Below are 15,009 nucleotides of genomic sequence, written 5' to 3'. Positions count from 1 at the left end.
TTTCCGAACTTGCTGGTAGCTTTTCATCTACTAGTGATATAGGTGAAGAACCTGAGATATCTGAGACTGTTACTCCAACATCAGGGTTTGTCTCTCCAACTTCTAGTGGTCCTAATTCACCTAGCGTAGAAAGAGTAATCACCGAAAATCTTCCTTCTGGTTTGATATCTATTGAAGAACTTGCTCCAGAAGAAGAAGTAGGCATCCCTATCCCTGAAAATCAACCTGTTATTGATCTAAGGGAGTGTGAATCAATTTTTTACAGTCCACCTAGAAGTACTACTTGGTATCTTTCTTTGACTAATTATTTGGAAAATTCAGTGTTAAGTTTTTCACCACCTCGTACTCCTTATCATCCTAGAGGTTTTTATACTCCCGTAAATATGTCAGGCCAGTCGTCCATGTTTACTCAATTGCCTGAATCTTTTTTGTACGGCGGTCCTTCTGTTCCTGTTGGGTATCAGTCACTTTCTGGTACTTTTTCGGGAGCATCTCCTCAACCCATTGAACAAGGGTTATTCACTGGAAGCAATGGTGCAAAGCCGTTGAGCGTAGAAGACATTCTTATGATGTCAGGTTTTATTCCCAATTCTCAACCTCAAGGTGGCCAGTTACCGCCTGGGGGGCAGCCTCATTTAACACCTGGGGGACAACCTCAAGGTACACAATTTGCATCTGGGGGCAACCTCAAGGACAGTACATGCCTACGGTACAATACGTTCCTCAAGGTCAACCCCAGACTCAATATGTACTCCAAGGTCAACCCCAGTATCAATTTATACCTCAAGGCCAACCCCAGTATCAGTACGTGCCTCAGGGATATCTACCCCAAGGTCAGTACTCGAACCAAGGTTTCCAACCACCCCAAGGTCAATCTTATATTCAAGGGACGGGAAATGTATCTTTCAACTATCCAACCTACCCTCAACCCGGTTATGGTCCTCAATATTCTCAACCTATTATGGGTCAATACCCCGGAACGAACATAGTGTGGGATCCATCGCAAACTCAACAGGTGTTGCAGCTAGGTGTACAATTGTCATCTCAAACTCGACAACCCTTAGTTTCTGGTTCACCCCAGTAACCAGTCCAGTCTAACATTCAAACTTCTGTACCTTCGGTAGTTTCACAGTCTGGGCCTACTGCGCCTCGTACTCCATCTCAAACGACTCCTGCAACTACCACAACATCTGTTCCATCTAACCCACGTACTTCTGGAGTATCGACAGCTCCAGTTTCTACTGTTTCTGTATCTACTCCTCAGACATCTTTACCACCGTCTGGATCCACCATTCAAACTACGGTTCAGATGCCTGTAGGACAACCTGGTTTAAGTACGGTTGTCACTAGTCAATCTCAATTCACTATCAACCGTACCAGGGACATTACCAATTCGGTCCTGCTGTCCAGCAGCCAATTTATCAGTATCAACCGTATCCTGGGTACACTTATCAACAACCTCAACAACCCCAGTACGGTACGGTTAATCCTGGTTTTCCGAGAGGATACAATATCCCGAACGCGGTTCCTATTCCTAGTTATCCTGGATATCCTCCTCCTGGGGCTGGTCTCATGACCTAGAGTTTTAGGGATCCTAATCGGCAGTTACCATTTATCGCAACTTTGGACTTACCAGACTTGTCGCGCCTAACGAATGATCCGATTAATTATCTTCCATTTTGGCCGCCAATGCCGAATAAGTTGCCCAGCGACATTCCCAAGTTCGAAGGTAAATCTGGAGAGGACCCGTCGAACCATGTGATGACTTACCACCTCTGGTGTGCGTCTAACTCCATCACAGATGATTCGATCCGTCTTAGACTTTTCCAACGCACTTTGATTGGTCTCGCGGCCAAGTGGTACATTGAGTTACCGTGAGGCACTTTTTATAATTTTAGTCAGTTAGCTACCTCGTTTTTAACTCATTTCCAGTTGCCAGTTCGATATGACAATGGCACGGAATTGTTAACTTCGCTAAAACAATTGACATCCACGTACATTTCAGATCATATTCATGAGTGGAGACGTCAACGACGTTTAGTGAAGGTATTCATTCCGGATCAAATCTTGGCTGAGTGGTTTGTAAAATCTTTGTTGCCAAGGATCATTGAAGATGTTGCTAAAGCCGGAGTTGTTACTGAGGAGCAAGTCATTGCTCAAGCACAGTACCTTGACTTGGTCTATACTCAGTCAGGTACGTTACACGAAAAGATCCTCGATCTTCCCAAGTCGAATCAAATCACTGCAGCTCCTTCGGGATCTCATGCCGTTGACGGTATGATTGGTACGGTTAACACTAAAAGTAAGAAGAAGTCTTCCAAGAATTCTTCTCCTATCATAACCTTGCCTGATTCCCTGACATGAGATTCTTCTGCAGAGGTTTCCGCCGATGTTCACGTTGTAGAATCATCTACAGCTAAATCAAAATCCGATGGGAAGAAGAAAGGAAAGAAGAAGAATAAAACAGACAAAAGTTCAAAGGAGAAACCTGAAAAGGCGGAATCTAATGATGAAAAGCGCAAACCTCGTTATCCGTGTCTCATTTGTGACGAAGAACATTTCACAAGAGACTGCCCTCATCGAGAAGAGGCTGCGAAAATCGTCAAAGGTTCCCAAATTCCTGTTGTTTTGAAGGATCCATTTCCAAATCAAGATAGCAAGATGATAGGTTCTTCCTCGAGTGCCAATGAAGAACCCATATTGATGATGTCCCATGTAAGGATTGCGACTCGATCGCAAGATTATGGCAGTGGCAGTAAAAGTCCTATTGATGGCAAAGAAGCAAAATCTTCTCATTCTAATCCATCAACCTCAACTCCCGGTTCCGATCCACTACAGATCGAGAAACCTAATCCGGACTTAGTAATCAAACCACCCACCAAGGGTGTACTTCGAAGGTTAGCTTTCAATCCACATGCGAGAGCGGCTCAGAATTATAACATTGTTGAGGATTTAGCTGTTTCACCCTCAGCAATGTCGGCTTTGGAAGTGCTGCAATCATGCCCAGCACAACGCAAATTACTTTTGTCGGCTATAGGAGCTGTTGATGTTCAGGACCCGAACCTAATAATCTTTGATCTAGAAAATAGTACACCGCGTTTCCCTCATCAAATGGCTTTCCAGATTCCAGTGATAGTAAAAAACAGGCCTATTCATCGGACTGTAATTGATGAGGGAGCCTCAACATGTATTATGTCGATACAGTGTTGGAGATGCTTGGTTCTCCTTCACTAAATCAATCCCCGACGATTCTTAAGGCCTTTGATGGCCGTGGGTTTCATCCTTTTGGCATTCTACAGGATTTTCCTAAAGGGTTGAAGGAAAAACCGTTAGTCTAGATGTGGAGGTGGTTGATGCCCCTCTAGACTACAACCTTCTCTTGGGTCGAAGTTGGTCTTACGCTATGACAGCGGTCGTTTCATCGGTCTTTAGAGTCATAAAATTTCCACATAATGGAAAGATCGTAACAATAGACTAGCTGGCTTACTTTTCGTCCGACCCAGCCTCTTCGGAGAGTATTCAGCATGTTGGTAAAACAACTATCCCATATAAGGATGTTGGAGTAGGATTAGTTAAAGATGCCGGGTTACTGGGAACTTTTCCTTTCCCTCCAATCAACGCATCATCTTCATTTGCAACTATTCATATGATTACATCAGACACTATTTTTTATGATGATCCTTGGACCGTTCCTTCTGAATCTGTAAATAGACTCATTTGGTAATTCCATGCCTTTGAGTCCATATGAAATGGCCTATGAAGCTGTGCAGTCTTTTTCCGACCCGTGTTCAACCGAAAAAGACTTAATGAATGTGGTCCGTGAGGAATAACTTTTCACATCAACCTCGGATTTAACTACGTTTCCTGAACTTGTTCACTCTGATGAGCAAATTCGTGAAATCATGTGTGTAGATGATTTACCATGGGAAGATCTCCCTCACAGATCTTCGTTTTTACTTGAGGATGATCGTTTTGAAAATAATTTCTCATCAATCTTTACGACCGAATATGTCAAGGAACCTCAGAATCCAATGAAACATCCCGATTCAGAGTTAAATTTGGGAAACATCTCTCAAACTATTCCCATTGACATTTCGGTTAAGCCCGGAATTGTTGAGAACATTCATATAGGTGCCTCGTGTACAGATGACGAAATTTCAAGAATTTCGCGACGTGTTCGCCTGGTCCTATGAGGAAATGCCAGGAATTGATCCCGCAATTGTTGTTCATGAGATCAAAACTTACCCGAACGCTAAACCCGTCCAGCAACGTTTGCGTCAGATTCACCCACAAAAAGCTGCTGCAATTAAAGCAGAAGTTGAAAGACTGTTGAAAGCAGGTTTCATTTATCCGATCCCGTTAACGGATTGGGTATCGAATATTGTCCAGTTAACAAAAAACAGGGAAAAATAAGAATATGCATCGATTATAGGGACATTAATCGAGCTTGTCCAAAGGAAAATTACCCAACTCCCTATATCGATCAAATCATTGATGATTGTGCCGGCAGTGAGATATTTACCTTTATGGACGGTTTTTCCGGATACAATCAAATCAACATTCTACTTGCCGATCAACCAAAAACGGCTTTTATTTGTCCATGGGGGACATTTGCTTATTGCAAATTACCTTTTGGGCTTAAGAACGCCGGAGAAACTTTTCAGAGGGCGATGTCTTATGCGTTTCATGACATCAAGCACATTGTGCAACCCTATCTCGATGACTTGCCTGCTCATTCATTACATCGAGCTGATCACCTCGTCCACTTACGAGCAATCTTTATGAGGTGTAGGCATTATCGTATTCGGTTGAACCCACACAAATGTGTCTTCTCTATAGAAACGGGTCGATTGCTGGGATTTGTAGTTTCGAAAGCCGGCATTCGCGTTGATCCCTCGAAGGTCGAAGCTATCATTAATTTGCCTCCTTCTTCGAGTCTTTGCCAGCTCCAAAGTTTGCAGGGGAAAGCAAACTTTTTACGACGATTCATTCCTAACTACGCCGAGGTTACAAAGGGTTTTACACAGTTGTTGAAACAAAATACTCAATTTTCTTGGGATGAGATAGCTCAGAAGCCTTTTGATGCACTCAAACATGCGTTAACCCATGCACCGTTGTTGCATCCTCCCAACTACAACCAGGATTAATTTTTGTACCTCGCCGCCTCCCATTCCACCATTGGAATGGTCTTAGTTCAGGAAGATGAATTCGGAACGGAACATGTGATATATTACCTTAGTCGCACGTTAAATCCGACTGAGCTAAAATACTCACATGTGGAGAAATTGGCATTGGCAGCCGTTCAAGCTGTCCAACGTTTTCGTCACTACATTTTACTACATAAAACTACGGTAATTTCGGATTGCAACCCTATGATCTACATTTTGACTAAACAATTTCTAGGGGGCAAGTACTCTAAATGGATCGTTATCCTGCAAGAGTTCGACTTGGAGTTTGAGAAATCTAAGTCTAAGAAGTATTTAGCTTTTGCAGAGTTAATGTGTGACTTCCCGCGTGCTGACACATAAACTGTGGTAGAGGAGCCCATTGCAGACGAATCTTTATTTCTAATCAGCACTTTAGATCCATGGTATGGGGATATCATCGTCTATCTCCATACCCAATCCTTTCAGCCAGAAATTTCAAGGTCGGAACGTCGGAAAATTCGATTCCAGTCCCAACAATTCAAAATTATTGGAGATACTCTTTATCGCCGTGGGGCAGACTCTATTTTTCGACGTTGCTTAACTCACGAAGAGGCTGAAAGGGTTCTAAATGACTGTCACTCTGGAGCATGTGGTGGTCATATGTCTGGGTATGCCACAGCCCAAAAGATATTGCGCGTTGGCTATTTCTGGCTGTCCTTGTTTAAAGATTGTATTACGGCGGTCTGAAAATGCCACAACTGCCAGATTTTTTATCGTAAGATGCGCGCTCCACTTGCTCCTCTCCACCCTATAATTGTCGTTGGTCCTTTTGCCAAATGGGGTATCGATTTTATTACATGTAACCCTCACTCGTCCGGGGGGCATGCGTATATCATCCTTGCGGTAGATTATTTTACTAAGTGGGCCGAGGTGATGCCTACATTCGAAGCAGACGGCAAGACAACTGCAATTTTCGTGTTCAATCATATAATTGCTAGGTTTGGTGTCCCACAAGCGATAATCACTGATCATGGACATCATTTTCGAAACGTTATGATGACCGAACTTACAGGCTAGCTTGGTTTACGTCACGATAGTTCAACTCCTTATTATCCACAAGCGAATGGTCTGGTTGAGTCCATCAACAAAGTTTTAGTTATCATGATCCAACGAATCATTGGGATTCATCGGTCGAATTGGCACAACATGCTATTTTCATCGCTTTGGGCGTACCGAACTTCAGTAAAGACATCAACAGGGTTCACTCCTTTCCAACTAGTTTATGGTTTGGAAGCCGTGTTACCGATTGAGTGTGAAATCCCGTCATTACAAATGGCCATCGAGTTACTTCCAGCTACTTCCGAAGAGGAAAATCGTTTGTTATAATTAGCTCAATTAGATGAGAATCGACGTGATGCTGCATTGGCGATCGAGACTCACGCAAAACGTATGAAAGCTCAGTATGATTGGAATGTGACCCCTCGAAATTTTTCGGAAGGAGACCTAGTGTTATTGTATGATCAAGCTAATGATAAATTAGGTGCTGGAAAATTCGTTCCTATGTGGCATGGGCCCTATATTGTCAAGCGAAAGCTAGCAAAAGGGGCCTATGAGTTGGTAGACTTTGATGGGGACTCTTTAGGTAAACCCAGAAATGGCCTTTACTTGAAGAGGTACTATGCTTAAAAGAATGGGGTATGGAGATTTTTAGTTAGGTTAGTTTTTCTTTCTAGCAAGTGTGTTTTAGTTGAAAAAGTGTGCTTAGCTTAGAGAGTGTTTTTCGTCATTATTCCTGCTTATCTTGGTTTTACTCTTGATATTGCAGATGTCGATGCCTCTCCAAACATACATTGGATTTGCTGATGGTGCTTGTCATAGTACATGGAACATTTCTTCCGCAGCTTGGGTTATCTATTCGCCCTCTGATGAGTTAGTTTCTATGCATGGGGTAAGCCTCGGTCAAACAACATTGCCGAGTATAGTGCAGTGATTGAGTTATTATCTGAATCTATTTCATTTGGGATTCGGAGTTTGATAGTGAGGTTAGATTTTGAACTTGTTGTATTACAGCTTAATAGAGTGTATGCCATTAGAAATTCAGTGTTATTAAGATTATTTTTGAGAGTGCGTCTCTTGGAACGTGAGTTTGATTACATTGAATATCAGCATATTCCAAGGTCTTTAAATACATTAGCAGATGTAATTGTTTCTCGAATGTTGAATAGACATTTGCAATAATCATACATGTAAATTTAAAACCATTCCATGACATGATTTACAAGATAAGCTGGTAATAGTGATATATATATATATATAGGAGTGTGTCAAAAATACATCGTCTTCGATCATAGGTTGAAAAACACCTTACGATCGACAAAAATGATAAGTACAAAAAACAAAAATGTCACATGTGCCCACAAAAGGTGATCATCCTATCACTGGTGATGATCTCTATAAGAAACCACTGCCCGAGCCACCTTGCAAAGGAACCTCCTAAAAGGTCCCGGGACTCCAATCACATAGCGCTGAAGTCGACGAGGAATGTCATCGATAGTAGTCTCAGGAATATCTCTTGTCAAGCGCTCAAGATGACTCTCCAACTCAACCAAAACCTCTGCTGATTCGTCCTGTGGGGCTGACGCGGGTGTAACTGGTTGCCTCCTCTCGAAAGGCCGGAGAGCGGCTGGTCACTGTGGACCCACATCTGCATTTGAAATTTTCACTATCAGTTTTGAGACGATGAAAAATATAAAAAAAAATTTAAATAGGGAAAGTTGAAAAGGATTTTACTTGACTCGTCCCATTGCTCTCCTGGTGGAAGAACCATGTCTGGGTCACCACGGAAATCTATCCCAGCATAAGGGAAATCCTGAATGCAAAAAACCTGGTTTTCCAACCATTGGAAATACTCAGGTTTGAACCGAGCAACCTCTGTCCTCTCGTCCGGGTGACGGGCCATAACTGCAACCCATCGCATCAGTTTGGGCTCTCAAGGAAGCCCAACTCCAACAGTAAGATGCTATGGGATCAGCATAGGAACCATCTCCAGGCCAAAACTCATGACTAAAGCCCCATAACCAAAGGTCTTTAGTCATCCGTTCTTGGCCCTGGTCAGTTGGCCTTTCACATTGGCTAGCACAGCATTGCACTAGTTGAAGATGGTGCCCTGAAAGCAATCAACTGCCATACGCATCTGGGATCCGGTGGCAACATGTAATGCGGCAGCTCCGCAAAGTCTGGTGACAGTAAACGCAATCACCATGAGCTTAGGACGGGATATGGTATTTATGTCTATCCCTTTGTCTTTAGCCTGGCTGTGGCAGTACTCTAGCCGGAGGCTATCGACAAACTGGCCACCTGGCCTAGTCCCGAATAGAGTCAAGTCCTCACCTCTCTTAGGCAAACTAGTTAAGAAATAAATGTCCTCCAGCTCGATTTCGAGCCGGTGTCCGCCAATGAAAAAGCACTGGTCCTGTACGCTCCACCTGTCAACCAGCCACTGTAAGAAATCTACCTGAGCCCTCATGCCAGGAATGGTCCAGAATTTGTATAGTACGCATGCCCTCAAAGCATCAAGCGAAGGCTGATGATTCCATGCGGCGGTATCCACGTCCTCATGCTCCCGTTCTCGCCAATCTAGCATGATATATTCTCTGCATCAAGTATAAAGATTAATTAGATTGCTAGAAAACATTTTGATTGGTCCATTTTTGAGGAATTTTAGGTTCAAAACCCTTGTTGCGGGGTACGCACCCTCCACGTTAGACACAGTGCGTGGGTCCGCACTTTGTCTACACGGAAGGTTCGGACCCCAAGCTTTTTCCCAATGGAGAGAAAATCAGGGTCCGCGGGTCCGCAATGGTAAACTTGCGGACCCCCGCGCGCGGGTTTTGCGCCTAAAATCTCTCCCAAAAAACAAAATGAGGGGCTAAATAAAAAAATAAATGGTTGAAAATGAAGAGTAAGGTGATGTGGACTACCTGGAGAAGACGACGCTCAATTCCAACAGTTGGATTTTCCACAATCTTGACGGGAAGTTTTCTAAGCAAAAGCACTATTTTCTCACCCAAACTCAAACAGTAAAAATGAATTGACAAAGGCCCTTTTTATAAGTTTTTTGAGTAAATAAATCGCAAATTTGTTTATGTTTCACTTTGAAAAGGTATTTTGCAACGATTTTATCCATTTCAAACAGGTATGAGTAATGTTTGTGTCTTTGTGCAGAATACAGGATTATTCAGGCGAAATCTATCATTTTCAACGAAAAAACAAGTAGAGTCATCTTTAAGCGCTTTTTTTACTCCTAAAACATGAAAAAATTTCCGAGCATTTATTTTACACTCGTTAAAACAGAATTAAAAGATGGTCCACTTACAACTCTTTTCCGACCGTAAAAACATGAAAAGATTGCCGGATTTTTGTCATTTCAAATTCAATATTGGTTATAAAACGATGTGTCGTTGATCGCTTTTTTACTTTTTCGGGTCAGTGACACTAATAATGAAAAGTACTCCTTCGTCGTAAAAGATCAAGTGGTTCTCTCAAGTATTATTTTATACTTTTTCGGGCTTGGGAGACACAAATTTATGAAAAAGGTCAACCCTGGAGTCTTCTTAAGTTTTTTCAGACTCTCTAAAATTGAAAAACACCGAGTTTCTCCTATACTGGACTCGTTAAAATTTCACAGTAAAGGACCTATTCAATTACAAACAGGAACGAACCACTCCTTCTTAGGGTTCGAATTTAAACTAAGTTGGACTCATCAGAAGGATGAGCTTATAATCAAGCAAATGTTATCCTCCTCAAGCTTGTCAAAAATAAAGAGGTACTTGCCAGAAATGGTGGGGGAAAAGAGAGGAAAATGAGACTGTTTGTCATACTTTGTAACCCCTCTTGAAAACGACACTTTTATTCACCTAGGTTGGGAAATCCTTTGCCTAACAGTTGATCAAACCACATTGAAAGTCTTCAGTCGGTTTCTGGGTATTAACTTTGGGTCAATTGTCACCAAGCCATCTGTCGTGTCGTTATGTGTTCAAGAGGTCACTGCCAATAAGCCATTCATCTGCAAAATATCTGTCATCCATCTTGACCATACCTGAGTCAGTCCTTGCAACAAAATTTCTTCAACTTGATCTATGATTTCGTGTTGTGGGCTTGCCTGCAACAAATCGCTTTCTATCGACTTCAGCTCATTATCTAGAAAGATGATCTAGAGATCGTTAGTACCTTGGGATCTGCATGCCTCAATGGTAGGTTTCTCGCCTTTGACAAAAGTTTACATCATTGACTTTCGATCAAAGGATTCCATGATATGTTCGACATCAACACATTTACTCACATCTCATGGATTGTACTGGGTACTTTGAGAGCCATTGACATCACTGGTGGTTTTTCTCACACTTGTTAACAGTTTACATCATTGACTGGTAATCAAGTGGTTTCTACCATGTTTGACATCAACACATTTATTCGCATGGATAGAATCATACTATTTCGGAAAGTAGAAATGAAGACCCTGGATCTAGTTCCCACCATCCAGGCTGCGAGGAATTTTGTACTCATTATGTTGTGGACTATTCATAAAACATGGCTGCATCCATACTGTGTTCACATGAGTCTATACTTATGATGTTTTACAAAATCATTCTTATATCATAGCAGTAGATAGGTTTCTAGTTAGTTTTGATCTGAGTATGGGAATGCCTACCTCAGCGATGATATGATCTCATATATATATCTTGCATTGAATGTTTTTACAGGTTCCGACCGGGCTCTCCACAAGATAATCCTCGAAATGATAAAGTACTTCACTCTTCCTATATGATAAATGAAATCCTCATCTACTACAGACTTTTCACTTTAGGGGGCAATCTGTTACACAAAAATATCGTCACCATGATTATTTGTAGTCAGTATGGGTCTATCATCACTTGTACTGTCCTCCTAAGTAAGTATAGAACCTCAGCTCTTCAAATCAAGCTTTGGAAGTGGGAGAAAGACATTAGAAATCAATGTAACTCTGGTTCCGCACATTCTCCCATGGTCACCTGCGGTCCCGCACCTTCTGTGTACAAAAGTTGCGTACCTACCCGCTCTGTTCCTAACGGTGCAGGTGCGGACCCCTGTGAAAGTTAAAAGGCGCAATTTTTATCTTAAAAAACTCACTTTGGGTTAATTCTAGAGTTTTGTAGAAGGCGTTTTGACGTGGATTGTTCGCTCTGAGGTGGTTCATGCATCCCAAAAGAGAAGGAGCTAATCCCTTGACTAAAGGAGCTATCCCTTTGAAGGAGGGCTTTATCCCTTTGAAGGAGGACCTAGTAACTTCCCTCCATTGCACTATAAATACAGGCATTGGGGTGAGGACTAGAGAGGTTAGAAGCTGAACATTTTGAGGGTAAATGCTGGTGAAATCAAGACTCTTTGGTTGAGCTTGAGAGGAAAGATCACATACCTCTTGGTTCCATTGGAGAGTGAGTGAAGCTTGTCAAAGTAGAGGAGACATCTTGTTGGACCCTGGGAGGAGCTTGTACAACGTCAAGGCAAAGGTTGTAAAGTTCTTCTTCTTTTGAATTAATACAATCAAACTCATTTTTCTCAACAAGTATCTTATGTTATTTGTTTCATGGACTCCTTGACTTTCATGTTAAATATGTTTCATGCAATTAGTTTTTCAATTGGTTTTTCAGGTGCTATTTAATTTGTTTGCCTTGTTTGTGTTTGCAGATTCGCGAAGAGGAGCTCATTTGGATTGAAAGAGAGAGGGCATCCACAAGCTTGCGTTGGACCAAAGGTAGGCCATAGAAACCTTTGTTTGCTATTGTTTATTGAAGCATATTTAGAGAAAGATAGTGTCTGGTTGGTTTGCTTGTTGTTAGGTCTTCTTCAGATTCTAAGAAGGTCTATCTTGTCTGCAAGATCGACCCATTCCGCGCGACATAGTGGATCTCTATTGTATCGAGGGAGCAATGATAAAGTATTCCACTTTAAGGAATTTGTATGTCGGGGACGAGGAATGCAGATGTGGGATTTATAATTTTATTACGAAAAGAGGTTTTTGCGATGGAGACAAATCAAGGATTTCATGGACCTGAGAAGAGATTGGTTCAACATTCACCTCGAAATACTCAAGCAATGTTTTGAAAGGCAATGATGTAATTGGAGAGTTATATTTTTTTGCCTTGAAAAATATCTATCAATAGGGGGGGCAAAGATGATCCATATAGGAGAGAATTGCAGGAGTAGGATTGTTTCTAAAATTATATCTATAGGCAAGTCAAGGGACTACTACAGAGGATTAGTGTAGGTGCAACCAAATTATCATAATGCAAGGATTTTTTCACAGTGTTATTTGATGCTCACCGGTGACCAGGAAGCTACAAATACTTATCGTTACATTCAGGTACAATTGAGTTCCATTCTAAAGTCTCTAATTTCATTTATCGATAGTCCTTCTTGTGTCATTGTCTCACTTAATTTCATTGAGGTAGGATTGGAATGGGTTAAAAAATCAAGCATATCATTGAGTCAAATAGATACCTACATGTCACTACATGTCATTGTGCATACTCTTTATTTTTGATACAATTATAAGTGAGAAATATGATGTGTGCACACACAAAAAATCCTAGCATGCATGATGAACCCCCCTCCAATTCCATTTTCTATGGTGACATTTTATTTGCTTTGTTTATACAGGTTATCTAGCCACATAGTGGCCACTATCGAATGTTGAGGTATATGTCATATAAATATTTTATAGTCTACGTTATTTTATGTTCAACTATTCATCGTCTTTCATGTCTTATACTCTGCATTGTATCTTCTTTCATTTTCAGGAGGGGAACTCAATATTTATGGTAAGAAGCAACACTTGAAGAAAGAGGAGAACAATAACATTAGAGTGACAAATAAAAAATGAAAGAGAGAAGAGAATCTGTCTAGTGATACCCTTAGAGCCAATACCTTGCATAAGACACACTCATGGAGACTGATGGTCAAGCCTTCAGAGTTGGTGAATTCACTTGCAATGCTTTGGCAACACATTGATAATGTTTTGAAATGATGAAACAATATTTCATGTGTAAATTGTAGTCCAACCCATATTAAGTTGGAAACTCATATTGTAATACTTGATATTTTATATAATAAAATTTATATGGTTGAAATTATTTTTATTTGCACTTGATATTATTTAGTCTTGTAATTAACATATGTAACTTTGTGTTATCATATTATATAAACATGCACGTTGTATAACATTTTCTCAAAATTTAGTTGCAAAATCATACTAATTAATTTATGGTGATTAATAATAAACACATAAAATCAATATAAAACTACTAAATTAGTATTTTATATTAATTGATGATGAACATGAATAAATGAAATGAATAGAAACTACTAAACCAGTCATTTATATAATGAATATGAAAATACCAAAAAAGGATAAATGACTACCGCAAATGATAAATTTTTTATTATTAACTGATGACTAAATTTTGCATATATATGACTATTAGTAGTTAATTTACAGCATCTTATAACACGACTAAAATTTAGTCATATTTCTTTGGTCATTAATTGGTCTTAAATGATGACTAAAATTTGCATATATATGACTATTGGTAGCTAATGTACAGTATCTTATGACACGACCAATGTTTTGGTCATATTTCTTTGGTTATTAATTGGTTTTCTCGAGGATTCATATAGTAATATATTTTGTTATATATTTGGTCATTAATTGCGACAATTAATGACTAAACCAATGAAAACTTAATGACCAAATTAATGACTAAATATGCTACTAGATGGTAAAATTGAGGAAACCAATTAATGACTAAGCTAAAAATGACTAAAAGTTGGTTGTGTTATAAGATACTGTAAATTAGCTAATATTGGTCATCGACTGAAAAATAGCTGTTTATATGCAAATTTTAGTTGTTTTTTTAGTGACTAATTAGTCATTTTGTACTAGTGATATGAACAAACTTGTGGTGTAGCCATGGGATCCCCCCATCTCCTATTGTAGATAATTTATTTATGGAAGAATTTGAATCAAAAGCTTTAGCTTCAGCTCGATTTAAGCTCAAGATTTAGAAAATATTTATGGATGAAAACTGCGTCATTTGGACACATGGTCAAGGAAAGTTAGATCTCTTCTCCCAGCATCTCAACAATCAATCCAACTCCATAAAGTTCACTATGGAGCAAGGAGTTGATGGTTGCCTGCCTTTCCTTGATATCCTTATTTTGAAAAAGGATGATGGTTCTTTCTCTCACTAGGTATTTCAGAAGAAACTCATACTGAGAAGTATCTTCTTCCGAAGGCACATCATTTCCTTGCTCAAAAGTTAGGCATTCTCAACACGCTAGCTACTTGTGCACTGAGAATTTATAACGAAAACCACCTCTCTAAAGAGAAAAACCATCTCCTTAATGTTTTCGTTAATAATGGATATAGTAGACATCAAGGTTGTAAAGCTTTCCTTAAATCTAGCCAAGGTCCTAAGGTTAAGAAAGACCCCTTTGATCAAATTTCAAGGGTGCATCTCCCTTTCATCCAAGGGACCACAGACAAGATTGCGAGAATCCTGAAGAAGCATAATGTTCCCTCATCCTTTAGGCCTCTTAGCACCATCCATAGTTCCTTAAAGTCTATAAAGGACCCGATGGACCCCAAGGATATGAAGGGTGTTTATGTTATCCCTTGTTCTTATGGAACCCCATATATTGGTGAAAAATGGCACTCCATAAATCAAATGATTAGAGAGCACCCTGTTGACATCAAGCATGGGAGGACTCACTCTTCATATTTTGCAGAACATGTGGATACAATGAAGTATCACATATGCGTTGA

This window comes from Pinus tabuliformis, chromosome 1_2 (assembly GCF_031772625.1).
Source record: "Pinus tabuliformis cultivar Carrire ecotype Pingquan chromosome 1_2, CPIR1, whole genome shotgun sequence".
Lineage (NCBI taxonomy): Eukaryota > Viridiplantae > Streptophyta > Pinopsida > Pinales > Pinaceae > Pinus > Pinus tabuliformis.
Note: the sequence above shows the minus strand (reverse complement) of the source record.